The sequence below is a fragment of the Ambystoma mexicanum genome, chromosome 1q (genome assembly GCF_040938575.1).
Source record: "Ambystoma mexicanum isolate Mex_15411 chromosome 1q, UKY_AmexF1_1, whole genome shotgun sequence".
Taxonomy (NCBI): Eukaryota; Metazoa; Chordata; class Amphibia; order Caudata; family Ambystomatidae; genus Ambystoma; species Ambystoma mexicanum.
This window is the reverse complement of record NC_090922.1, coordinates 147080113-147106740: the sequence shown is the minus strand read 5'-3', so window position 1 is coordinate 147106740 and position 26628 is coordinate 147080113.

Below are 26628 nucleotides of genomic sequence, written 5' to 3'. Positions count from 1 at the left end.
AACAACTTCCCCCGCTGGGCAAGGCACCTCCCTTCTTTTCTCTGGGCCAGGAACTAAATAGATTTTGTGTCCCGGACAAAAAGTTTGAAATTCTGTCAAATCCAGACCCAATATCCTACAGAGACAGGGCTTGGAAGAATATTTGCTCCAGAAAGAATGTGATATAGATATGCTGCTGTTATAAAGTTCGCAAAAATTGTAAATATGTATTATATGAAAAGTAGATTTCATGTTCAAAACCCAAGGGGAGGATTCCCAGACTCATAAACCCACATCATCATGATGACACACTGTTTTCTCCTCCAATCAAGGGAGACAGAAGATTCTAGCCTATAGCCAACCTAGGGATGCGCCTAGGATAATTCAGCATACACACCCCTTTATCAAATGCTTAAATAGAGACAGCTGAGGGCTTACAGACACACACTCTCACCCACCAACTGATTGCTGGCGGAGCATTTTGCAAGAGAACTATTCATATTCTGGACTCCAGAAACTTGGCAAGCAGAAAGGCCCATTTCCATAGCTGAACCATTCTCAGCTTGGCCTTGAAAATTCCAGAAACCAGAATTTAACCAAGACCTCTAAGGGGAACCAAAGAACAGCCTGGCTGTGCTGTACTGCTTTCCTGCTAAGAATTATTGCCAAAATCCAAAGACACAACCAAGTAGAGCCATGCTGTGACCAGATATCTGTGACCAGAGAGCCGTTGCAGATCCAGTCCAGTCCTAGCGTGGGTTGACCAGAGCGCCTTGCTGATTGCAGACCAGCATGTCTTGCTGTCCAGTCCAGTGTGCCCAGCAGAATTCCTGTCTAGAAATCTTGACTGACTGAATCCCTGACGGCTCTGTCCAAACCTATGTAGCGAGTATCCATAGTATAGGACCGTCACTAGCCTCTGTACTGTCCATAGTCATCCCTCTCCAAACCCATCCTCTCTGATACTCAGAACTGCATTGTTAGAATATTTTGAACTGCCTGAACTCTCTATCTCATCCCTATTATTTCTTCTGTACTAGTAGGGTTAAACCCATCTTTGCGCTGATATATATTCATCTGAAGAAGGCGGGCGTCTCGGCAGGCAAAAACCATCCAGAGACGTCCTGGGTTGGTGGCTGGGCTGTCGTGTAGTTTGCATCTTCATAGTCCATCCCTAGTGTAAAGGAATCCTGTTTGTCTTTTTAGAAGCGCATCCATGTTTTACAATTTGCCTCTATCTGAAAAAAACGACCTCCACGTAAACCTCTATAACTTCCGCAATTCTCATGCTAGTGTCTGCTTGTAGCTAACATCCTAAGCTTTCCAGAGTACCCAAAACCGCATCCCTTATAGTTCTCCCGCGATCGTGATTACCGCACGTGGAAAAGTTTGCCGCAAATTTTAGTTTTGGCAAAATCTATAACGTGTGAAATAGCTTTTCATTGCACCTGACCTCAAAATTATGTTTTTACCATTGCTTATTACTCTCAAATCATTGCTAGTGTTTGTTTGCAACCATATAAAGCGGCTCCCATTAGAATTTCAACAATTTCAGTGATTTAAGCCCATATTTAGTGTTTTATCTCTTCCATTCAAAGCCCACTTTAAATCAATTTTTGACAGTTTGCCAATTCTGTTTCTCTCTTGTGTTTGCTGGGGGGAAATTGGGATTGATATATTTGCTTGAATTCTGCATTCCTAAAACCTGTTCTCTCTCCTATTTCTTCATATTGCATATTGGGGGATTGAGGGGTGTGCAGGGGGAAAGAGAAACCACCTTGCTATTAATTTGAAAACACACCCACAAAAGTATTGTTGCTGTCCCGCATTGTTTTTGCTTATTATTACTCCTTGTGATTAAAGAGATTGCTTAGTGTGACATCACCCCATTGGTGATTATTTTATCCCCATTAAAAATAGTGTTATTATATTGTGAACTACCAAAATAAATATTTTAACTTTGCAAACCAGCCTGATTCCTGGTTCAGTGTGACCGGGGGGGGAGGGGTTCAAAGAGAGGGGTGTGATATAAGTGGTACATCGTTCAGAATAAAAGAACTTATAGACACAAATAAATAATTAAGGGTTTCAGCTGTGCATCACACGCTAGGCATCGATTTAGGTGAAGTGCTGGATTGAAATCACTTACAGGATTGGGAGCTCGTCCGGGATCTCTGAATTAGACATACCACTTGTGACAGTCTAATACAGCGTGCTTACTGACAGGGTACATAAACCCTGTTGGGCTGCCACACTGTGCTACACTGTGAAAAGCACCCTTCAATAGGAACTCTCTAAGGAATTTGGTCTGTGTTGCAAAAATAAAATAACTCCTGTAAATCAGAAAGGAAATTAATATTTCCGGAATCGCGACCCTAGTAGAAATTAATATGGCAAGGGAACACCTACTGCACAAATTATTTGACAGGGGTGAATGGACAGAGCAGGATCATAATGTTTGGTTGCAGGAAATTAAAGAACAGGCCACTGCCACAGGATTAGACGTATGGAAGGATCAGGGTCTATTACACATGGCACTTAGTGAACAGCACATGGCCCCTAGGGTAAAAGAAGAGCAAAGTAGAATTGCCAGAATAGCGGCACATCTGTACCTCCATATTGCAGCAATACAGGAAAAATATGCCGAAAACCTAGATCTGGCAAATATGAGTGTACAATCACTAGAAAAAGTTCAAACTGATCTGGACTCTGCGGGGCAAAGGCTACAAAAGAGCCTAGAATCAGAAAAGTAAACCAGGCAGTACCTGGTAAAAATAAAAAGAGATCTGGATATCCTTCAGCAGGAGAAGGTAGAGCAGGATACCAAGGTACTGGCGCTGCAGAAAGAGTGCCAAGAAAGTTTGGACTCTCTAATACAGAGCCAACAAAAGCTGGAACAGCAAATACATTACTAGTGAGGCATTGATAGAAGAGCAAAAGGGCCATGTACTTGCATGGCAACAGGGAGTAGGGCCTGAGAGAGATGAGGTCCGATGGGAGAGGGAAACACCTGAGCATAACCTCAGGAGCCCTAGTACCAGAGGCTTTCATCTCTTCAACTTCATGGACTCTGCCACCCCCCATGTCCACTGGTGCCCATGAGCCAAGGGCCACGGGGATGGCAGACTTCAACCCAAGGGGGAATATGGGGCTCATAGATCAGCACCTCCCAGGAATGGATGGGCGGGCATCTGTGTATGGGTTCCCAAATGCTAGGGCCATCTTCTCTGATCAGGGAGACTCCAATGAGGGGAGGGTCAGAGAAATGGATCCTCAAAAATATAATTTACCCAGTGATCAGGTGTTAAAATTTAGTGGGGAACTCCATGAGAGTAGGCCTACTAAGGCATCCTGAAAACCTCTTCCCAGCTAGGACAGTGGGGGGGGGGGTTTACTCAGCCAATCCTGGGAGCAAGGAAGAATCAAAAGACTTCTGAGCACACAGGACCCAAGAAACTAGGCCCCCGCATTCTGCCAGCCATTCCCTATCTCGTAGAATCCGGGAGAGCCTAGAAGACCAGACAGGCACCTCTGGGAGCAGTGCCTCTGAATCAGAGGAGGAGTGGACCAGGGTGACCCGAACTAAGAAAGCCAACAAGGTCAAGAGGGCATTGCTCAAGGATCCCCTGATACAAATCAAAGCCATTAGGTGCGTCATCACGCCCTATCATAAGAATGCGAAGAATTCGGTTTGGGAGCACCTTGAGCTATTTGAAAAATGATGGCCACTTTCCATTTGAAGGACAGCCAAAGCTGTATTCAACATGTAAAGTGGACATTTTCTCCCGAGTACTGCAGCTTCTTTGCGGTGCTGGAGGATCAGAATCATTCCAGATGGTCCACCTGTAGGGTGGCCATCTTGAAACACTTTTCTATTCTCAGGAATCCTCAGGAGGCTCACAAGGCAGCCTACAACTTGCAATGTGGGGAAGATCAGGCTCCCCAAGAATTTGTTCAAGAGTTAAAACGTGCCTTTGCGCAGACCACTAGAAGGGTGCGCACTGACAACAAAGAGTTTGTAAACATTTTCTTGCATGCTCTCCCTAAGTATATCATGACCCAGCTAGTGAGGAACTTTCATGAGAAAAGGTCACTAGACTGGGTCATTGAACAAGCCACGTGCATTTATGAGGTGCAAAAGCCAGTGGAAAATAAAAATAATCCCAAAAGCCCCAAAACAACTAACACCCCTGCTGCTGCTGCTAAAGTAGCAGAGGTGAAGATTGCCTCCTCCAGCCCAAAGGGGAGGGATCCAACCAGACAGCAGCTAACCCAGGGAACTTCCCCCCTCAGTTCCCCCCGGAGGGCAGTAATCCTCCAAATACTGGACAGAATTTCTTCCCAAGGTACCCACAAAATTTCAACCCCTAAACCAATCCATCCTTCTTTCCCCACTTTCCTGAGCCCAGACAGCCCAATCCGGGAGAGGGGAGGCCAAGGGTGGAGGGGTACCCAAACTTTCCTAACCCGGGGTATTCTGGGAGAAGGGATAGCTACCCTTCCCGGGATCAGCCCAGGGGAGACATGAGGACCCTGTAACAGCCAGAGCGGGTGTCCCAGCTAGAGTGAAGGTCCAAAACATGGCACAGGATCTGGGTCGCATGCTGAGGGCTCAACAGAACCCTCAGATGAGCATGGCGGCGCAGAATGCTTCAAATCCAGGACCTGGTGCTCCAGAGCAATGACGGGTGGAAGAACCCCGACAACCCACCAGTTCCCAGGGAGGAGGCACAAGGGGAAGGGGGCTGTAAAGCTTTGGAGGAAGCTTCCTTCCCCACTTGTAGAAAGCCCCTGGAAACCCAGGAATCGTAACCAAAATCTCCTGCCCCCAAAATCTGCCACCCAAGGAGCAGAGGGGGGGTAGGAGAAATAAAGAGCCCAAAAAGACCCAGTTTGAGGAGGAGGTACAAGTCTTCTAGTTTGAAGGCGTGGGATCCTCAGAGGATCCTGGAAAAAAGATCTTTTCCTTCAGAGATAGGGGAACTCCACCCAAAGAAAAATGAGTCCCAAAGGATCCAGACTGGGTAGATGTGGGGACCGAGTTGAATCTGCTCATCATCACTACTCAGAATCACCTGCATGAAAATCCCCTGGTTCAAACCCATCCTGGTGACTGCCTCAGAAAAGAGGGTGGGGGATAAGCCCAGAACTAGGGGAACCCAACACTTCCCCCATATCCAGCTGTTACCTTTTTCTTTCAGATTCCCAAGACTCCAAACAGAGCCCTGCCCAAATCACCTTCCTGTCAGTATCCAAAACCAAGAAACTAACCCATCAGTTGTCCAAAAATGTACATTATCCTTGCCCCCTTGAGAAGAAGGAGGGAAGATTCTATGCCCCGTTTCAAATACAGGGGCAGTGTACAATTTTGGCACTGGTTGACACTGGATCCCAAGCTACCCTTCTGTCAAAAAGGGCCTTTGATCAACTGAATTCGGGAAGGGGGGAGAAATACCAAATTCCTCTCACGCCTCTTCCTGAACAACTTCAGAACTTCGACGGGAATGAAAATCCTGTTGAGGGGACTGCAGATTTGGACATTAAATTTGGGCGACACAAGGTGAAGCACCCGGTCATAGTTGTGACTCCAGAAGGCACGCCTTGTTTACTAGGGAATGACTTCCTGCGTAGGTTGTCACCCCTCATAGATTGTGTAAACATGGTTCTCTGGACCCAGACTAACTGACCAATAAAATTGAAACAAAGTGTCAACCATGTTAGCTTAAACGGCACATGCCACATGGTTGAACAAAAATCTGACCAAATAGAATTTCACTCCCAGAATAATCAAATCCCAGACGTGACAGTAATTGCAGTAGGACAACAAACTGGTGATTGGGGGTCCTCTCTATTTCTGAAAATCAACCTTCCTTCCAGTTTAAGGTGGCATTCCACACTGGAAGGAAACACTCTGAAACTCACAAATTCACAATCAGAATATCCCACTCCTATGATCCAGAAAAGTGAGAAATCGGCTCAAAGCCTGGCTGATATCCAGAAAATTGAAGAGCAGTTGTTCATCCCTATTCAGTTAAATGAAGGGAAGGACTCTGTTCTCGCCCAACTGTGTGTGAACAACGATAAGAGGTTCATCAGCAAGGCCATGTTCCACAAACTCCCAAAAGATCCAACCATTCCCACATTTAAACTGTTAGACAAATGGGAAATGGACCTGGAAACACCCAATTCCAAACATCTCCTACCTAGCAGGTCTATGCTCAAAATTTCCATAGGCAACAGGAGCATAGCCCATAATTGTTGGGTCGTGTGATATGTCCCTGCCGCATTTTACTTAGGCAGTGACATTCTCAATCGCTTTGCCATTAGTTTGGACCTAATAAACTTCAAAGCCTGGTCCCGATTAGCGGGTAATCCCATGGACTTGATGACCCAGAGAAAGCATTTAGGTCAGCTCAACTGCTGCCTTAAGCAGTTGAGATTCAGATTGGAGAGGAAGTCACCATCCCAGAACGGATTTGACAATTCTCACTGGAAGTGAAAATTAAAAGAGGACAGAAATTGAAAAGCCCTGACGCCTATATTCATCTTAATGCTGACTTCCAACAGCAAGGGTTGGGGGTAAACCCAACACCACTAGTCAACATAGAACACAACACCATTCCAATAGAGGTGGATAACAGCGACATAAAGAGTATCGCTCTAGCCACAGGCACCATTATTGGAATGGCGGTTGATGACCGACATTTTTCCATAGACTTAGGTAATTAACTGTTAGGACCAATCCCCAGGGACTGTTTTGACAGTGACAGTGATAGCGATGATGACGCAATGCCGGACAGGATCTTCACACGGCATGGGGGAATTTCCTGGTGTACACTTCCTGCCCTTATGGTAAGGAAGATGTGACCTGTGACTTCAGGAAGGATGAGGTGATCTTTCAGGTCCGCGAGGACTGCCTTCGCTACCTGAAGCCACCAGTCCAAATCAGCACTTTGACCAGGAACTTTTCCACCCAGCTGGAGGAGGCCACTGAGATAGCAAAACCGGAACTCTTTCCAGGATTCAGGCAGATGGGTGAAGAGAGAGTCAACCTAGCTGATGCCTGTGAGACTCTGGAGCAAAGGCAACGATTGAGACAAGTTTTCTTAGATTTTCAAGATCTCTTTGCAGTGGACTCATATGACTGTGGCTGCACTGACATCCACACAATAACGATTCCTACGGACCCTGGTCTGACTACAGTGTTTGTGAAGCAATATCGCTTGCCTCTCGCATCAATGGAGTCCCTTACTGAAATAATTAAGAACCTTGAGTCCCGTGGGATAATTCATCCAGTCCACAGCACCTTCAATAATCCGGTGCTGGGGATTTGGAAGCCAAACGGCCAGTGGAGACTGTGTGCCGACCTTAGGGAGCTCAACAAACTGGTCCATACTTCCCAATGGCCTCTTCCCTACATTGACCAAGGGCTGGCCCAGATCCAGGGGTCACCGGTATTCACTGCAATAGACCTGACCAATGGGTACTGGACTGTACCTGTCAGTAGGGAGGACCAATACAAGCTGGCCTTCACTTTCGAGGGACAGCAGTACACATGGACCCGGACTCCCTTTGGATACATCAACTCCGGCAATGAATTTAATTTTTTTTTACACAAGGCCATGAAAGGTGAAGGGGTGAAAGGGGTAACCTGGCCTATGTAGATGATGTTTTAGTCAAAAGCTCAACTGTGGAGAAACACATAGCGGAGATCCGTTATGTTCTGACACAGTTGAGGGCTGCCGGAGCAAAACTCTCCTTTCAAAAGGCACAGTTTTGTAGAACCCGTGTCAATTTCTTGGGGCATGAGATTACTCCTCAGGGACTCTGTCCCCAGGAAAAGAAAGTGGATGCACTCCAGAAATTGAAAGACCCCACAACTCTGCGGGAATTAAGGAGCCTCCTTTGACTAACTAATTACAGCAGAAAGTTCATTGAGGACTACGCAGAGATGTCAAGACCCCTATCCACCTTTTGAAGTGGGGGTCAAGTGGGACTGGGGTCCAGAACAAGCAGAGGCAGTAAGACAACTCAAAAGAAGCCTCTCACAAGCGCCTTGTCTAGCTTACCCTGTCAAATACAAGGAGTTCTTCTTGGAGGACAAAACTCTTAAAATCAAGGACAACATGGAGGCATACTTTAATTCCCCACACAGTCTTTGAAGAAGACCAGTTTGAGGGAATGCTCACTGTCTATGTGGATGGATGCTCCTACCATGTCGACAACAACAGGGCAAAAGAACTTGTGGCCGGCGTAGGGAATGCATGGGTGAATGATGCCCCAGAACCCTCTGATGGGTACAAAATCGGTCCTCGAAGTAGTCAAGTGGCAGAGTTGATGGCTGTGCATCAAGCCATCCTCACTGCTGTCCAACACCAACTCAACGAACTGGTCATAATCACTGATTCGGATTATGTACGGAACAGGTTTGTGGAGCACCTGGTTAACTGGAAAACCAGAGGCATGCTATGTGCTAATAACACACAATTGAAACATGGGAAATTAATCCAAAATATTGATGATCTGGTCACCGCAAATGGGATGACCATCTACTGGAGAAAGATAAAGGGTCCTTCTAAAGTAGAGGGACCAGACAAAACTGGAAATGACCTAGCTGATCAGTTGGCCAACACCAGAGCCATCAAAAGGGATCTACTGGAGATCGAGTCCCTGTTGGGGGAATCCAGGTCACTGCTATCACTAGGCCCCAGACAAATGTTCACAATGAACTCTCAACTGCACAATGGATTAAGCAGACCCCAGATGCTGATTTGATTACGGCTCAAAAAGGGATCCAATAATTGGTAAGTTTTATCAACACATTGAGACCCTGAGAACTTTCCTCTGACGGATACCGATTACATGGGGAAAGAGGACCTCAGAGTGTTGATGAAATGTCCAAAAATGTTCAGAATACAAGACAGTTTGTTGGTAAGGAGATCCATAGCTGGCCATGATCAGTGGGTGGTCCCTACTTCATTCCGAAGCCTGATGCCAAGTGACGCCCATGATGCGGCCACAGCCGGTCATCGGGGGGTTTCATAAAACACTTGAAATCTTAAGAGAGGTTGCATACTGGCCACACATTGGGCAGGACCTCGACCAATACTTGAAGGGGTGTATTGTGTGTGCACAATTTCAGCCAACATCCCTCACACACCGTGCACCTCTCCGAAAGAGGGGGATGACACTGCCTTGGTCAGATTCACAAGTCGATTTTATACGGCCCGTGATTCGCTCCTCAGGGGGAACAAGTACATGTTGACCGTGACATGCTTGTTCACTAAATGGGTGGAATGTCTCCCGGTCCCAAACTGCAAGGCAGAAACAGCAGCTGCCCTGATGATCAACCACATCTTCTCGCGTTTTGGACTACTCCAAAGGATTAAGTCAGACCAAGGTAGCCACTTCACTAGCGAAGTGATGACAAAAATGTGGGAGATAATTGGGGTCAAAAGGAAATTACACATTGTCTACCGTCTAGCCTCTAGTGGTGGAGTTGAGAGATACAACAAGACAATTGTGAGCATATTAAAAAGTTTGAGGCAGCTTCTGGGCCAAGTTGGGACATCCGACTACCTCTAGTCCTGATGGCCATCAGATCTACCCCTTCTTCTGCAACAAAAATGTCACCGTTTGAGCTGATGACTGGACGAAGGATGGTGCTTGTCAAGTTAGCTTAAAGGAGGAGGAGGTCAATTCCCTCTCTTGAACCACAGAAGCCAAATAGATTGACCCTCCCGCCATGGTTGGCACGGGCACCTGAGTATTATAAATACAGGAAGCCACGTGGCAGCCAATGGGGGGAAGACGGAGTTAGGGAAGGGGGATGGACTGACAAAGGTAAGGAAGGGGGAAACAATATGCATACATGGAAAGAAACCAAACTACACACAACTAGACCTAACCCAGCAGTTTCTGACTTAATACCACTAAGATTCTACCCCACCATACTCCACTGGGCCCTGACCTAACAACTTGAAAAAACCTGACATAATTCCCATGAACTCACAAAGCACATCACATAGAACATGGATGTTAGTGATAATGACTTAAATGCAACAAAACATGAATAAACGCTCTCCTTACAGTTGACATGTCATTGCGTAAGTAAATGGCACACACACATATAACTAATATGAAATGATGAAGACGGAGACACATGCAACAGCCACATAACATGGAACATAACACTGCACATATTGGGCATTTCAACGTTTAATTAGGTGTGTGTGTGCACAAACACCTTCATGAGACCCTCTTGTTAGCAGAACCTCATATGAATCAAAAACTCAGTCATGGCGTAGGTTGCCTAATAGATACTTGTTTGTCAGACTCTGCAGACATATAATACCCAGGGATGTGAAAATGTGTCTTAATGAAAAGAGGTGCTTAGAGCCACCTCACACAACTCCTGGAATATCTTAAAAAACACACTTAACTGCTTGCCTGGACGCCTCCTACGGACGTCCGGACTCAAAAGGAATGAAGCCCAACTCTGCGTATGGTCGCTTCAATCAACGCCGCAACCCGAGTATTAGCAGGTCCTTTCCCCACATCAAAGCAAAACATAGGGACTACTTAACTGGCTGTCCGGGCGCCTTCTGCAGCTGCCCCAGACCTGAAGAACATATGCATCAAAGGCTTTCACCACCGCGACCCGAGTCTGGAGCCTGCCAGCTTCACCGTCAGTCTGCTGCCTCGCCGCCACCGCCCGTGCTCTCCAACATTAATCATCAGCACCGGAGCACGGGCGGTTGGCCGTATAAACACGCCTTCCTGATTGCCTGCAGCTGGTGACTGGCACGCATAGGGAACTACACAACCTCCCAATGCCTACTCGGAAGTGTAGTTCCCAAACTCATTTATGAAAAATACGTCTTTTTCTCCTCAAGCCCTGAAACCTGACAGTGCTTCCCCAGCATCTGCTATACCGAACCCAAGAGCAGACTTTAATCAATGCCTCCACAACTCATGAGTATGTTGAAAATCTGAGAAAACACCTTCAACATGCTTTTGCCTATGCTCAGCGAAATCTAGAAAGATCTGCAGACAGTATGAAGACCCACTATAACCTTAAGACTACTAGAAAAGAATACCAAGTCGGAGACCTTGCCTACTTCTACAATTTCCAAAGGAACCAGGCCAAACAGTGCTAATTTCTTCCTAGCTGGCGCGGACCTTTTGAAATTGTAGACAGAATCTCACCAGTCGCCTACAAAATATGTATCCCCAAAGGCAGTTTGGCAGAAGGTGAAGATAAGTGGGTCCACATCAACCAGCTGAAGTGTTGCCATCCGAGGCATACTCTGCAGCAACTAGAGGATTCACCTGGAAACCCAGATGGGGACATTCCATCTCCCTAGAAAATGCTGATTGTAAAAACCATTCCATCTGCTATAATCAGAAATAAGTATAAGCGGGAAAGAGTGTAAATTATATATCAAATGTATGCGTCTGGCCCACTACATAAATAGTGGTGGGGAAATGTCTACAAATATGCTCTGTTTTGTCATCCTAGGACTGAAACCATGGATCCTAAGCCCAGGGAGGACCATTCTGGGACCAGGAGGAAAGACCCAAGGGACCCGGGGTATCGCTCCATACACTTCCATCTGCAACCGGCGAGGAGAACCTGTCGATCCACCACTGATGGGAGAAGCAGACATATCTTTCCACTTGGACAGAAAGAAAACTGAACATCCCAATCTCCCGACTTCCCCTTGACAGGTGGTCAAAAGTCAAGTCGCGAGCGGGGGCTTTGTGGGATGTTTTAACCCACTCTGCTCTGCAGCATCACTGTGTGCTGGTGGCACTAGAATCATCAAAATGGCCTTAAAAAACCCATGCGTGCCAAAACCTAAGGAAATTGCACTCTACCAAGCATAAAAAGATGGCTGCCAAATCTACCATGCATGTTGTCAGTGGTGGAATGGAGACCACACTTCTGAAACATGTCATTGGGCTGCCCAACATGTAAAAATGGAGCAGAGATGAAAAGCAGTGCTTGCTGAAAGAAATCCAAAATCTTGCAGTTAAATCTTTTCTTGGTCGCTGAAAATACGAAATGCTGGTCCTAAACACCCACAAACATCCAATCTTCTTGTGGGGTGTCACATTTTACTGAAATCAAGAAAGCATTGTGGAATTGCAATATCCTGGAAAGCTGAATTGGTCACAAAAACCTCTACAGCCAGTTTGCCTGCCTGTGAAAGCTGTCAAAATCTGAGCGCAGAACCAGCAGCTGCCTGAAGGACTATTTCAACAGCCTGTTTTAAAACTGTAAACCTGTACCATTAAGATCTAATGTCTAAAATCTAAGTGACCTGTTATCAAGAGTAAATTAGGTTGCAACTATTTAAACTTCATGGTTTAGAGCCTGGAATCAGTGTTCTAGACGTTTGTTTTAAAATTGCAAGTTTATTTTCAACAAAGAAAAATGTAACAAAGTGACTTTTTAAGTAAGCCTGATTCAAGCCAAAACTACAAACAACTTCCCCCACTGGGCAAGGCACTTCCCTTCTGCTCTCTGGGCCAGGAACTCACATTCATGTGTTAATTAAGAGGGGAGGGGCACTGGGGCTGCTCTGGGAAGAGCACAATGGGCTTCCACCCAGGCATGGACATGCTAATCAGGAAGGATTGTAAAGGGTCTCTGCCAGAAGGAAGTGGGCATAGATTGCTGCTGAAGCTGCAAGAAGGAAAAGGAGGCGGGGACAGAACATTTTGTTGATTCACAATGGGCAAAAAGCAGATTTCTAATAAGACTGATAATTTACTGTGGACAATTGTAAAAAATATATAAACCCCGGACTTCTGAACCTAAATTGTTACTGCACATTTTAAGAGGAGCCACAACTCTGTGATGTGTTCTGGGACATAACTGTAGAAATTGTGGTTTTATACCAAATGTATTGATGTCAGAAGCTTGAAACTTCACACACTTATGCCCATATACAATGCGCACATGTTTACCAATTTTGGACAAAATAGATAGTGTCCCGGACAAAAAGTGCGAAATTCTGTCAAATCCAGATCCAAGATCCTACAGAGACGGGGCTTGAAAAAATCATTGCTCCCGAAAGTATGTGATATAGATATGCTGTTGTTATAAAGTTTGCAAAATTGTAAATATGTATTATATGAAAAGTAGATTTCATGTTCAAAACCCAAGGGGAGGATTACCTGACTCATAAAACCACATCATCATCATGACACACTGTTTTCTACTCCAATCAAGGGAGAGGGAAGATTCTAGCCTATAGCCAATGTAGGGGGTGCGCTTAGCATAATTCAGCTTACTCACCCCTTTATCAAATGCATAAATAGAGACAGCTGAGGGCTTCCACACACACACACAATCACCCACCAACTGATTGTTGGCAGAGCACTTTGCAAGAGAACTATCCATATTCCAGACCCCAGAAACTTGGCAAGCAGAAAGACCCATTTCCATAGCTGAACCATTCTCAGCTTGGCCTTAAAAATTCAAGCAACCAGAATTTACCCCCAGACCTCTAAGGGGAACCAAAGAACAGCCTGGCTGTGCTGTACTGCTTTCCTGCTAAGAATTATTGCCAGAATCCAAAGACACAACCCAGTAGAGCCATGCTGTGACCAGATAGCTGTGACCAGAGAGACGTTGCAGATCCAGTCCAGTCCTACTGTGTGATGACCAGAGCGCCTTGCTGATTGCAGACCAGCGCGTCTTGCTGTCCAGTTGGTGTGCCCAGCAGAATTCCTGTCCAGAAATCTTGACTGACCTGAATCCCTGACTGTTCTGTCCAAACCTATGAAGTGAGTATCCTTAGTATAGGACCATCACTAGTCTCTGTACTGTCCATAGTCATCCCTACCCAAACCCATCCTCTCTGATACTCAGAACTGTATAGTTTGAATATTTTGAACTGCCTGAACTCTCTACCTCATCCCTATTATTCCTTCTGTACTAGTAGTGTTAAACCAATCTTTGCGCTGATATATATTCATCTGAAGAAGTCGGGCGTCTCGGCAGGCAAAAACCATCCAGAGACGTCCTCGGTTGGTGGCTGTGCTGTCGTGTAGTTTGCATCTTCATAGTCTATCCCTAGTGTAAAGAAATCCTGTTTGTCTTTTTAAAAGCGCATCCTTGTTTTACAATTTGCCTCTATCTGAAAAAAATGACCTCCACGAAAACGTCTATAACTTTCTCAATTTTCCTAATAGTTCTCCTGCGATTGCGATTACTGCGCGCGGAAAAGTTTACTGCAAATGTTCGTTTTGGCAAAATCTATAACGTGTAAAATAGCTTTTCATTGCACCCGACCTCAAAATTAAGTTTTTCCCATTGCTTATTACTCTCAAATCATTGCTATTGCTTGTTTGCAACCATATGAAGCAGCTCCTAATAGAATTTCAACAATTTCAGTGATCTAAGCCCATATTTAGTGTTTTACCTCTTCCATTCAAAGCTCACTTATTTGACAGTTTGCTAATTAGTTCTGTTTCTCTCTTGTGTTTGCTGGGGGGAAATTGGGATTGATATATTTGCTTGAATTCTGCATTCATGAAACCTGTTCTCTCTTCTCCTATTTCTTCATATTGCATATTGGGGGGAATTAGGGGGTGTGCAGGGGGAAAGAGTAACCACCTTCCTATTGATTTGAAAACACACCCACAAAAGTATTGTTGCTGTGCCGCATTGGTTTTGCTAATTATTACCCCTTGTGATTAAAGAGATTGCTTAGTGTGACATCGCCCCGTTGGTGATTATTGTATCCCCATTAAAAATAGTGTGATTATATTGTGAACTACCAAAATAAATATTTTAACTTTGCAAACCAGCCTGATTCCTGGTTCAGTGTGACCGGGGGGGGGGGGGGGTCAAAGAGGGGCGTGATATAAGTGGTACATCGTTCAGAATAAAAGAATTTATAGACACAAATAAATAATTAAGGGTTTCAGCTGTGCATCACACGATAGGCATTGTTTTAGGTGAAGTGCTGGATTGAAATCACTTACAGGGGTAACATGGATAAGTCAATCATTAATTATATTTACATTTTGGAAAATGACTGGGCTTGGACTTTCAAGTTCTGGCAAAGAATTGAAAGTGACCATTATCCCTTAGAAATCAAAATGTGAGGGGGCTGGTTAGGCCTAGGAACGTCTGCGGAGTCTAAAAATGCCCACCCAATTAGTCTCACGGGCCATGCCTGTAAATCAATTAAATGGTCCTGTTTGATGGACCAGGAACTCAAGCCGGCTACTTATGGTGCCATTAAAGATAATTTGGTAAATATAGGTAGAGAGGAAACTTCACATTTAGAGACCCCCGAGCAAATTCGAGAACCTCTATGGTAATTTGATTCCCCATTTAACATTACCAGCGATGGTAGTTGAAAGAAAGTTACTGTTACAGAAAGGCTGGTTTGATCAAACCTGTAGGGAAGTGAAGAAAGACATTATGAATCGGGTTAATGCAGCCCCATGGATAGTTAGTCAAACTCTGCTTTTTAAGAGCAGAATATAAAATCCTATTCGCAGCAAAGGAAATAGCATTTGCGCAGGACCAATGGAGTGCCCTTTATAATGCGCTGGAGAGTGGAGACAATACATTACTATGGAAACTGGTCAGAGATAAGGCCCTGAAGGGTAATTGTAAGCTTCAGTGTAGCATTAACGCAGATGATTGGCAGATTCACGTCTCAACTTTGTATAAAATTGCTGATGATAGTTCGTCACCGGCCCTGTTGAATCTTGAGCCTTCACTCTTGGGATTCCCACCTATATTTGTACGAGTGGAGGAAGCCCTGAGGGGTCAAAACACAGGGAAGGCCCCTTGACCCGACCTAATTCGATCAATGAAAAAATGAAACAGGATATTGGCACCGATTCTGTACAAAGTTTTCAATGCAATTATCGTGCTGCGTATGGTCCCTTTATCTTGGCAAAGATTGGTTATAATCTTGGTATATAAAAAGAGTGGTAGGGATTGCCTTGCTACCTACTGCCCAATTTCATTACTGGACAGAGCGGGAAAAACCGAGATAATCTTGAGCCAATTACCACACTGGGTAGACACAAATAACGTGATTACAGACATCCAGGCGGGCTTTAGAAAAAAACGGGGCACGATTGACCAGTGTTTCGTGTTGTATCTGTTGATCCAGTAGTACGTAGCACTGCAGAATCTGAAATTATATGCCACGTTTTTAGATCTTTGTATGGCTTTTGATTCAGTCTCCAGAGAAGCCCCATGGAAGATTCTGTTAAGAAGAAAAGTACCATCTTCTTTGGTCTCGTTAGTTTGGACACTTTACACAAACTCCTTGGCAACAGTACCGTATGGCTGTGGGGGCGAGGAGATGCATCTGTTCAAGGTTTTTTTCTTTTTAAAAATAAATATTTATTTATTATTATTTTAACACAACCTTCAGGGATACAAGCACTCCTGAAATAACAAGCCCACACCTCACCCCCAAACATGTTGAGACAGCACAGTACATGTGAACCAGTCATATACAAGCAATACATATTTGTGAGTTAAAAGTGACATCTTGAACATGCAGTGTTCACTGAGGGAACCAGGACAATACCTCTCCATGCCCCAAACCTCCCGGTATCCCGGCAAAAGGACAACAGGAGAATCAACGCTAAGCAAAAATCGTCTGGGATTTTTCCACCCCTCTATTCCTAAACAGACAACAAAGGCCGTACCTTCCCCCCCGGCCTCACCTCCTGCAGAGGAGGGAAGGCCGGGGTCCTCCGCATAGCTAAACATGCAAGTACAGAAAGGGCTCCAATAATCCAGTGGTCTGCTTTGGCCAGGTAGAGTCATTGCATATTGGGTTTCCCTCTTCTCACACATACTGTTCACCCATTCCTGAAAACAAGGAGCCCTCCGACTCCTCCCCATGCCCTGGCTATTAAGGATCTTGCAACTACTGCCGCCATCTTCTTCTCGGCCCGAGACGCTTCCTCAACCAGGGCCAGTAAGCACAGCTCTGGGGGGTATTGCCTTCGAGCATATAGCATTTGAAACAGCCTCCTCTATTTTAACTCAAAATGGTTGAATCTGTGGACAGCTCCAGGATACATGAAGGAAATCAGCCGAGTCAAACCCACACCTAACTCACTGCGGGGGGCGTTATCAGGGTAAAACCCATGTAGGCATGCAGGGGAATAGTACACTTGATGCAGAAATTTAAAAAGTATCAATCGAAGACCATTATTCAAGGACAAATTGCTCATCTGAATACACATCACCCCCATTGTTAATCTGTCAGCACCCTCCCCAGAGCCTGTTCCCATTTGACTTTGTTGTTACATATATGGGTTACTTTCTGTGATCTGATAACTTTATAAATGGCGGATACCATCTTCTTAGTGGGCGGTGGTGCTGTGACATATTGAAGTATTGGGGAAGTTGTAGGTGCATGCAGGAAGCTTTGCCATTTGGCTTAAGTACCTCTCTCAACCGGAAGTACAACAGCATAGTCACTGCCATCCATGCCCCTCTATCCAGCATGGCCTCCCATGTAATGAACCTCCCATTCTGAATGAGATCCCCCAGGATGTGAACCCCCAATCTTTCAAAATTATTCTGAAAAATGTTCTCGTGAGTAAGTGGTATTCCGCAGACCCGATATATGGTGAGCTTTGAGGAGTGACAAACCACCTGTCCTACCACGCGTTGTAACTGACGCCAAGCCTGAAAGTGATTGCTACTGGTTGTATCTCTGTTCGCACCCCTCTTTCTTGGCAACCCCAAAGCAACCCTCTTACGTCATTTGGGTGTGGAGTTACTTTTTCTAGCAGGATGTGTGGGAGTTCAGCAGAAGGGGACCACCACCAGACAGAATATTGTATCTGTGCTGCTAAGAAATAAATATACCCATCTGGGTAATCTAGTCCCGCGCTCATATGGCAAGGTCAAAGTGTTATATGTGATATCCTAGCTTGCTTACCATCCCAAACCAGCTGGACTATCAAACTCTTAAACTGGGACCAACAAACTACTGGAGGCCAGGACAGAACATTATTAAATATGTATAACAGCTTTGGAAGGATCACCATTTCAGCTAATGATATTCGGACTGCCTGGGAGATGGGAAGGAGGGTCCATGCTTCAACTCTATGATCCAGTTTCTCGAGCGTTGTTACATAATTTTCCCTATACAAATCTGTCAGGGATGGGGACACAAATTACTGAATATCGAATACCCTGTGGCTACCATCCGAAGGCCACCGATGTCGGACCGAGCGGGAGCACCTCAGACTTTGCCCAGTTAATCCTCAAACCCGAAGGGTCCCGGAACCGGCAGATCTCCTGTACCAGCGGTTGTAAATTCTGTCTGGGGCGCTTCACATAGAGCAACATGTCGCCAGCATAGAGGAAAATTATGGAGAGATGGGAGTAGATCTTCACCCCCCTTTGCGCATGATAGTCCCATAGGGTGCAAGCCAGTGGGTCAACCAACAGGGCGAAAAGGATAGGGGTAGAGGGCATCCTTGCCAGTGCAAATGCCTAGGGGGTCAGCTCCGGCCCAGGACGTCCGCCAACACTGGGCAGTGGTCAGAGAGGATCCATGGGAGTATCACAGCCCTCATAATATCCTGAGACAAGTTAAATGATACCATGACGTAGCCTATTCTGGATGAACTACCATGCACTCCCGATTAGAATGAATATTTCCTAGCTGTAGGATGTACTAGGCACCAGGCGTCATGGAGATTATGATATTCAGCTATGGCGGCCCATTTCTAGACTGCTCTAGGAAGGGGAGGATCTATCCAGATCCAGGGAAATGGCAACGTTGAAATTGCCCGCCCACACAATCTCATAGTTCGGGAATGTATGCAGTTGATTGGCACAGGGTTGGAAGAACTCTGGGCAGTCATTATATGGAGCATATATATTCAGGATAAGGACCCGCCACCCTGCAATCTCACCTGCCAATAATAGGTAACAACCCTCATTGTCCCCAATTAGATCATGGAGTTTAAATTCTAATGATCAGTGTATGTACGTAGCCACCCCACGTGAGTGTGTAGTAAAGGAGGAGCAGTACCTGTGTATACCTCACCCTGTGAGATTGGGAAGCTTGCCATCCTGTGCTAGGTGTGCTTCTTGCAAACATAAAATATTTACATTGTGATTTTTTGCACAATTTGTGATCAGGCGTAGTTTCTTGCAATTCGTAAACCCCTGTATGTTCCAGGTCAATAGTGAAATATTCACACTTGGCTCTTTATCGGGTTCAGTAGGCTTTTATTCGACAGTCATCTTGCCTTAACAGTCTTAAAGAATACATAAACAGGAAAAAAGCAGTCAACATATAAAATATAAGATTGAAGCAGAGGTTCATTAAAAATTCCAGTAAGCAATACCCATTAGCTCTATTAGTGCAATTCATTCAGCTACGTTCACAAATAAATTTCATGACATTTATTTGCTCTTTGATTTTTTTGGCTCTAATCCACCATGCACGAGTGAGGAATGTGGATACACAAAAAAACACTCTAATCTCATCACATCTTTTGAGAAACCTCAGTGCCTCTTCTATTGTTGTTATTCCATTAACGTTCAACAGTGGGACTAATAATCTGCTCTGGGCCACACAATATTCTTCGCAGAAAAACAAAAAGTGTATCAACGACTCCTCTGCAATCAGGCACATTGGGCAGGAGCCATTACCGTATGGGGACCACTTCTTGGTAACACACGCCAGGTGCAGGTTAGAAACTAATAGCTAATAGCGCCATGACTACCTCCAACCTCGTAATGAGGCCCATAGTCTCCAATAGCTAGAATATCATAACGCTTTATACGTAACAGGATAACCACAGTTATAAACATTAAGGTGATCATCGGGAGAGATCCTCAGATTAGGGCGGTCCAGTGTGAAGCGTTCTGCGGCCTCAGGGGATGAGATGTGAAAAAGTTACCCTGCCATAGTGTACCACTCTGAGCTTGGCTGGAATTAACATTGAGTAGCGTACCTCCTTTATTCGCAGGATGTTTTTTACATTTGAGAAGTTTTTCTTTGATCCTGCACCTGCGGGCTGATGTCCGGGAAGAGACGGATGATCACTGAACCCCAGCGCTACTCTTTCTTATCTCTTGTAGCACGGAGCAGGATGTCTCTGTCTCAGTAGTTGAACATTCTAGCTATGATGGCCATCTCCGGTGCCCCAGGGGGAGGTTTTGCCGCCAGAGATCTATGTGCGCACTCCACCATAGATATTTGCGTAACCAGCAGGTTTACAGGATCTCCACAAGTAGTTTTTCTACTAATGGTTCCATGTTGTCCATAGGCATGGACTTGGCCACTCCTGTTATACGGATATTGTTTCTAATTGATCTGCCTTCAAGGTCGTCATTTATAGCTACCACTTTCTTGATTGTTGAAGTGTAGCTACCTCACATTGCAAAACCGCCACTTTATCGTCTCCATCGCCAATCCTCTGATCCGCTTCAGTCATGCGGCCGCAGAGCTTATCAATTTGAACTGCGGATACATCCACTTTGCATGTTAGGCCATCTATTTTGGCCCCAAGGTTATCAGTACTGTTCTTCAGGGCCAGTAATGTCTGATTCAAGGCCAAAACGTCCAAATGAGATGGGACAGGCATCATAACAGGAGGAGGTGGCGCCTGGTCAGCCTTAGCGAACTGCTTCCTTTTGGCTTGTTTTTTTAGGATTACCCATATTGGAGTGTCAGATGGCAGCACTCCCCACGATCTTCCAAAACCGTTCCCACGCCAGTTGCCACTGAAAGGTCCAGACCCCACAACATCTGGGGCAAGGTCACCCAGTAATCCGGTGGTTGGTGATATGATATGGCATTTGTAACGCGCCTATACACAAGTGTTTCAAGGCGCGACGAGGCGGGGGGAACAAGAGGAGACAGACAACGATCCCACTAGGCCAGGTGTCATTCAGATCGCGCAAGTGCAAGGGTAGAGGGGAAGGGAAAAGTGCAGTACAGGGTTATAGCATACAGGATAAATTACAAGGGCCAGCTGGTGGCAAGTGCGAGGTAAATGCAGACAAGTGCTGGGAAGGGGGGCTGTAGGGATACAGACACAGTCCCGCAGTGCAGGGGTTGCCAGGGAGGCAGTGCAGGGGAGAGTGGCTGGGCCAAGGACCAAGAACGGTGAGTGGCCCAGTTGCAGATTCAGTGCAGTTTCAGTAATTTTAGCAGGGGAGAGGGGGAGAGAAGGCGGAGATAAAGAGGAAGGTTTGAGGTGCTTCCGGAACCGGAGATGGTTCTCCTCAAGTTTCAGGGAGGCAGGAAGGCTGTTCCAGAGGGAGGCCCCTGCAGCGGAGAGAGATCTGCCCCCAACTCGTCGTTTGGAGAAGCGGCTGACCCTGAGAGAGTTGGAGGCGGATGAGCGAAGAGCACGAGAAGAAAGATATTTAGGAAGAGAGAGTTGAAGGTATTTTGGCCCAAGGCCCCAGACAGCCTTGTGGACAATGCAAAGGGTTTTGAACTTGATCCTCGCAGTCACTGAGAGCCAGTGTAGTGATTTCAGTCCTGGAGAGATACGGTCCCTGGGCTTGAGGCCAAGGACAAGTCTTGCATTCCTGTTCTGGATGAGTTGCAAAGGGCGGAGAGTAGAGGCGGGCAGATTTAGGTAGAGGCTGTTACAGTAGTCCAGCTTCGAGAGAACCAGGGCTCTAGAGACAGTGAGCTTCCGGGGGAAGGAGAGGAAAGGAAGGATACCTCTGAGGAGGTGTAGTTGGTAGTGTGACTTCTTAGAGACGTCGGATATGTGAGGAGAGAAGGCGAGTGTGGAGTCGAAGATGACCCCGAGGTTTTTTGCCTTGCAGGTAGGAGCAGGAAGAGGGCCAAGAGAGGCCGGCCAGAGAGCTGCAGGGAAGGAGGGAGTGGGTGTGCCGATGAGTAGAATCTCAGTCTTACTGGCATTAAGGCAGAGGTCGTTGGTGGCACACCATTCCTGTATAGCAGAAAGACAGTCAGAGATGAGGGAAGGAGAAGAGGAGGCCGAGGGTAGCCTGAAAATGAGCTGGGTATCATCCGCATAGCACTGAAAGTTGGGGCACAGAGCAGCAATGCGGTGGGCGAGAAGTGCCAGATACTGGTTGAACAGCCAGGGAGAGAGGTTAGAACCCTGGGGGAAACCACAGGTAGAGAAAAAGATGTCAGAGAGGAAAGACCCCAGTTGGACCTGGGAGGGTCGATTTGAGAGGAAAGAGGTCAGCCAAGCCAGAGCCTGACCAGTGATACCCAGGTTATCACGGAGACCGTTGAGCAGGATGGTATGGTTGACAGTATCAAAGGCAGAAGAGAGATCAAGCAAAATGAGAGCACATGGAATGTTAGAGTCAAGGTTCGAGAGCAGGTCCTCACGGATGTTCAGGAGGGCAGTTTCCGTGCTTCTGGCAGCTCTGAAGCCAGACTGATGGTCATGAAGGCTACCAACAGATTCAGCATGGAGATTAAGCTGGGAGATGGCCAGTTTCTCCAGGAGCTTGCCCAGGAAGGGAGTGATAGAGATTGGGCGATAGTTAGCTGGGCAGGAAAGGTCGGAAGAGGGTTTCTTAAGAAGGGGGTGCACACGGGAGTGCTTGAGAGGGGATGGGAAGACTCCAGAGGCGAAGGAGTGATTGCAGAAATCAGCAAGGGCAGGAGCCAAGTAGTCGATGTGGTCCTTGATAGTTTTGGAGGAACAGGGGTGGACCTGTTTTGACGAGACTTTCATAGATCGGACTTGTCTCGAAACCTCGTCAGCAGAAAAATGGGGAAAGGCAGAGAAGGAGAGAGGCGGGGTGGCTGCAGAAGGGCCAGAGGAAGGGCAGGGAATAGAGGGGGGGAGGTGATAGGAGGAGAGTGAGGACAGGATGTCCTGAGTTTTTTAAATGAAGTGAGAGGCCAGTGCCGTGCAGAGGGCCTGGGAGGGGACAGGAGAGGTAGAGACTGCAGCAGGGTTGGCCAGCTCCTTGCAGATTTTAAAGAGTTCGGCCGAATTGTTAGATGCCGCAGTGATGCAGGCTTGGATAAGGGCTCTCTTCTTGGTGAGAACGGAGAGCCGGTATTGCCTTTGGAGTAGGTGACAGGCCAGTTTGTTAGAGGATGAACATGAAGCACGCCATTTCCTCTCTGCCACCCTGCACTTGCGTTTAAGGGTGACGAGATCCGAGTCATACCAGGAGTTACATTTGGCTTTGGGTTTCAGGCGGATTCTCATGACAGGGGCAAGGATATCAAGAGTATCAGATAAAGCAGAGTAGAGAGTGGAGAGGGCTGTGTCAGGGTGGGAGTCAGCCGAGGGGAGAGGAGGGGGCGAGAAGGTGGCAGCGAAAGCCTCAACTGACACACGCTTCATGGGTCGGATGACCGAGAAGGAAGATGGCAGTGATGAGGGTGGCTTTGCCTGTGGGGTAGGGAGGGTGAGGTGGGAGGAGAGGAGAAAGCGAACACTCCAGGAGAGAGCAGTGGAGAGAGGGATAGAGAGGGGAAGGTCAGAAGAGATCAGGGCATCTAGAGTGTGCCCTGCAGAATGAGTCGGCCCAGACGGGAGAATAGAGAGTGAGAGAGAGTCACACAGGTCGCGAAAGAGTCCAGAGGGGGGACAGGAGGCATCCAGGTGGATGTTGAAGTCTCCAAGAAAGAGGAGTTGAGTGGTTGAGGACAGGAGTGAGGAGGAGAGGTCCGCCCACTTGGAGAGGAAGGAGGAAATTTGAGCAGGTGGCCGATAGATAGTAGCCACGGTAAGGGAATGGCTAGGAGAGAGAGAGAGTCGGCAGACAAGACATTCAAAAGAGGAGTAGGTGTGCGTGGGAGTAACATTGGCAGAAATCCACTCAGGGAAGATAAGGGCCACACCCCCCCAGCACGGTTGGGCCTGGGCACGGAGAGGATCTTGTAGCCGTCAGGAAGGAGTGTGTCAAAGCTGGTGACAGAGCTGGCCGTGAACCATGTCAAAGTGAGACCGAGTACGTCAAGGTCCAGTTCCTCAAGAAGGCGGCAGATATCAGAGGAATGTTTGACGGCAGAGCGAGAGTTAAGAGTGGCAATGTGGAGAAGGTTGCCATCTTTGAAGGACTTCCGGGGAGGGGTACAGATCAGAGGTACGCCCTGCGGAGGTGAAGAAGGAGCACGGGAGGGGGCAGGGAGGGAGGGTAGAGGCAAGGTAGCCGAGGACAGAGGAGGGGGGACAGCAGGAGAGGAAAGGAAGTTGATGAGGCGCGGGAAGCGTCTATCAAAGAGGTGAAGGTTGGCCTGAGAGCCTTGGACCAAGACGGTCCCATTAGCGTAGACATTAATGATGGCTTTAGAGGAGTGGAAGGAGGTCAAGAGGACATCCCAACGGGTGCCACCATTAATGGGAGAAGAGGAGAAAGGAGAGAGCACAGAGACCATATGAAGGGTCCATGGGTCAGGTGAAGGCACGAAAAAGAGGATGTCAGTGAGAGTTTCCTTAGAGGAGGCACTGGTATAGGTGTCAGCGATAGGGAGGCCTGGGTTGGAGACCAGGATGTCCTTTTTGAACTTTTTCCTACCAGATTTAGTGAGGAGAGCAGGATAGTCAATGGAGAAGCAGTTAGAAAAGATAGGTGAGATAGAGAGCACCATGGGATAGGAGGGTGTGGGGGGGGGAGACAGGACAAGCACAAGTGGACAGGAAGAGAGTGGCGAGCCCTGGTTTACCACAAATTCAGAACACAGTGAACACAGTAATGCATATCAGGTACCAAGTGGAGAGGCCACCTAAGTTTGAAAATCCTGCGAGGGAAGAAAAATCCCTAGTTTACCACAATTTGCAGGGCACAGTGAAGTGAGGGCACCATGCAAATGAAGTCAACAGGTGTAGGTGCGGCGGGCCGAGGGAGCAGGTGGAGCTAACAAGGTGGACCGGCGCCAAGCGTCCCCTGCGGACTCCTGCAGACACAGTGGGAGCCGCAGCCATGGGAGCCACCCTTTGCCTGAGGGGCCCTTAGCCGTGGGGGCTGCTGGGCAGGGGGGCTGCCCAGGAGGGTCGGTAGATATGGGGGGGGGGTGGGCGGGCAGGGAGGCGGGCTGGAGGATGGCACTAGGAAGAGGCTGCAAGGGGAGAGGGGAGGGAGAAACACAACCACGCGCTCGGAGCGCTAAACAAAAAACAAAAACTCACAAATCCTCACTTGAGGCCCAGATGGACCGGCAGGATTTCTATCCTGCAACTGGGTTGCCTGTTGAGCTGCTCTCAACCCCAAAGGCTCCGCGCAAAGAGGCGAGCGGGGAGAGCAGCCGTCGGGTAGTCCAGAGGGACACCCGATGGAGCCAATCAGAGGGGGGGTGTGGGCCTTGAGGCGGGCTGGAGGAGGGCACCAGGAAGAGGCTGCAAGGGGAGGGGGGGAGGGAGAAACACAACCACGCACTCGGAACGCTAAACAAAAAACAAAAACACACAAATCCTCACTTGAGGCCCAGATGGACCGGCAGGATTTCTATCCTGCAACTGGGCTGCCCGGTGAGCTGCTCTCAACCCCAAAAGTTCCGCGCAAAGAGGCGAGCGGGGAGAGCAGCCGTCGGGTAGTCCAGAGGGACACCCGATGGAGACAATCAGAGGGGGGGGGTGCAGGCCTTGAGGCGGGCTGGAGAAGGGCACCAGGAAGAGGCTGCAAGGGGAGGGGGGAGGGAGAAACACAACCACACGCTCGGAGCGCTAAACAAAAAACAAAAACACACAAATCCTCACTTGAGGCCCAGATGGACCGGCGGGATTTCTATCCTGCAACTGGGCTGCCCGGCGAGCTGCTCTCAACCCCAAAGGTTCCACGCAAAGAGGCGAGCGGGGAGAGCAGCAGTCGGGTAGTCCAGAGGGACACCCGATGGAGCCAATCAGAGGGGGGACGGGGGGCAGGGAGGCGGGCTGGAGGAGGGCACCAGGAAGAGGTTGCAAGGGAAGGGGGGAGGGAGAAACACAACCATGCGCTCGGAGCGCCAAACAAAAAACAAAAACACACAAATCCTCTCTTGAGGCCCAGATGGACCGGCAGGATTTCTATCCTGTAACTGGGCTGCTCGGCGAGCTGCTCTCAACCCCAAAGGTTCCGTGCAAAGCGGCGAACGGGGAGAGCAGCCGTCGGGTAGTCCAGAGGGACACCTGATGGAGCCAATCAGAGGGGGGGGCGGGCAGGAGGAGGGCACCAGGAAGAGGCTGCAAGGGGAGGCGGGAGGGAGAAACACAACCACGTGCTCGGAGCGCTAAACAAAAAACAAAAACACACAAATCCTCACTTGATGATTATTAGAAAACCGCCTTGGGGAGCCTGTAATTACCAGGTGGTAAGTTACAGCAGTTACTATGTTATATGAGGGCCCATCTGCAGGTCCAAGTGATTCATTCAAGTCCATGCAGTGCCCCCAGGGCTAGGGATATACTGCAAAACAGGACTAAGCAGGCAGCATCAAATGAGGCCAGGTGGCAAGACTATGGTAGCCCAGGAAAGGAGGAATCTGCACATTAGCTTGGAAAGGGCCACTCACGGTCCGGGGAGACTTCCACATTGATGGAGGCCCCACACTCACACTTGGATGAAATTCACAGGTGACTCAGGGCAGCATCCCCAATCGGGACTCTGATCCATTCTGAGAGCTCCAGATGCCGAGCTCCTCAACCGAGGAGCACGGGTGGAAAGCCTGCAGCAGGTGATGA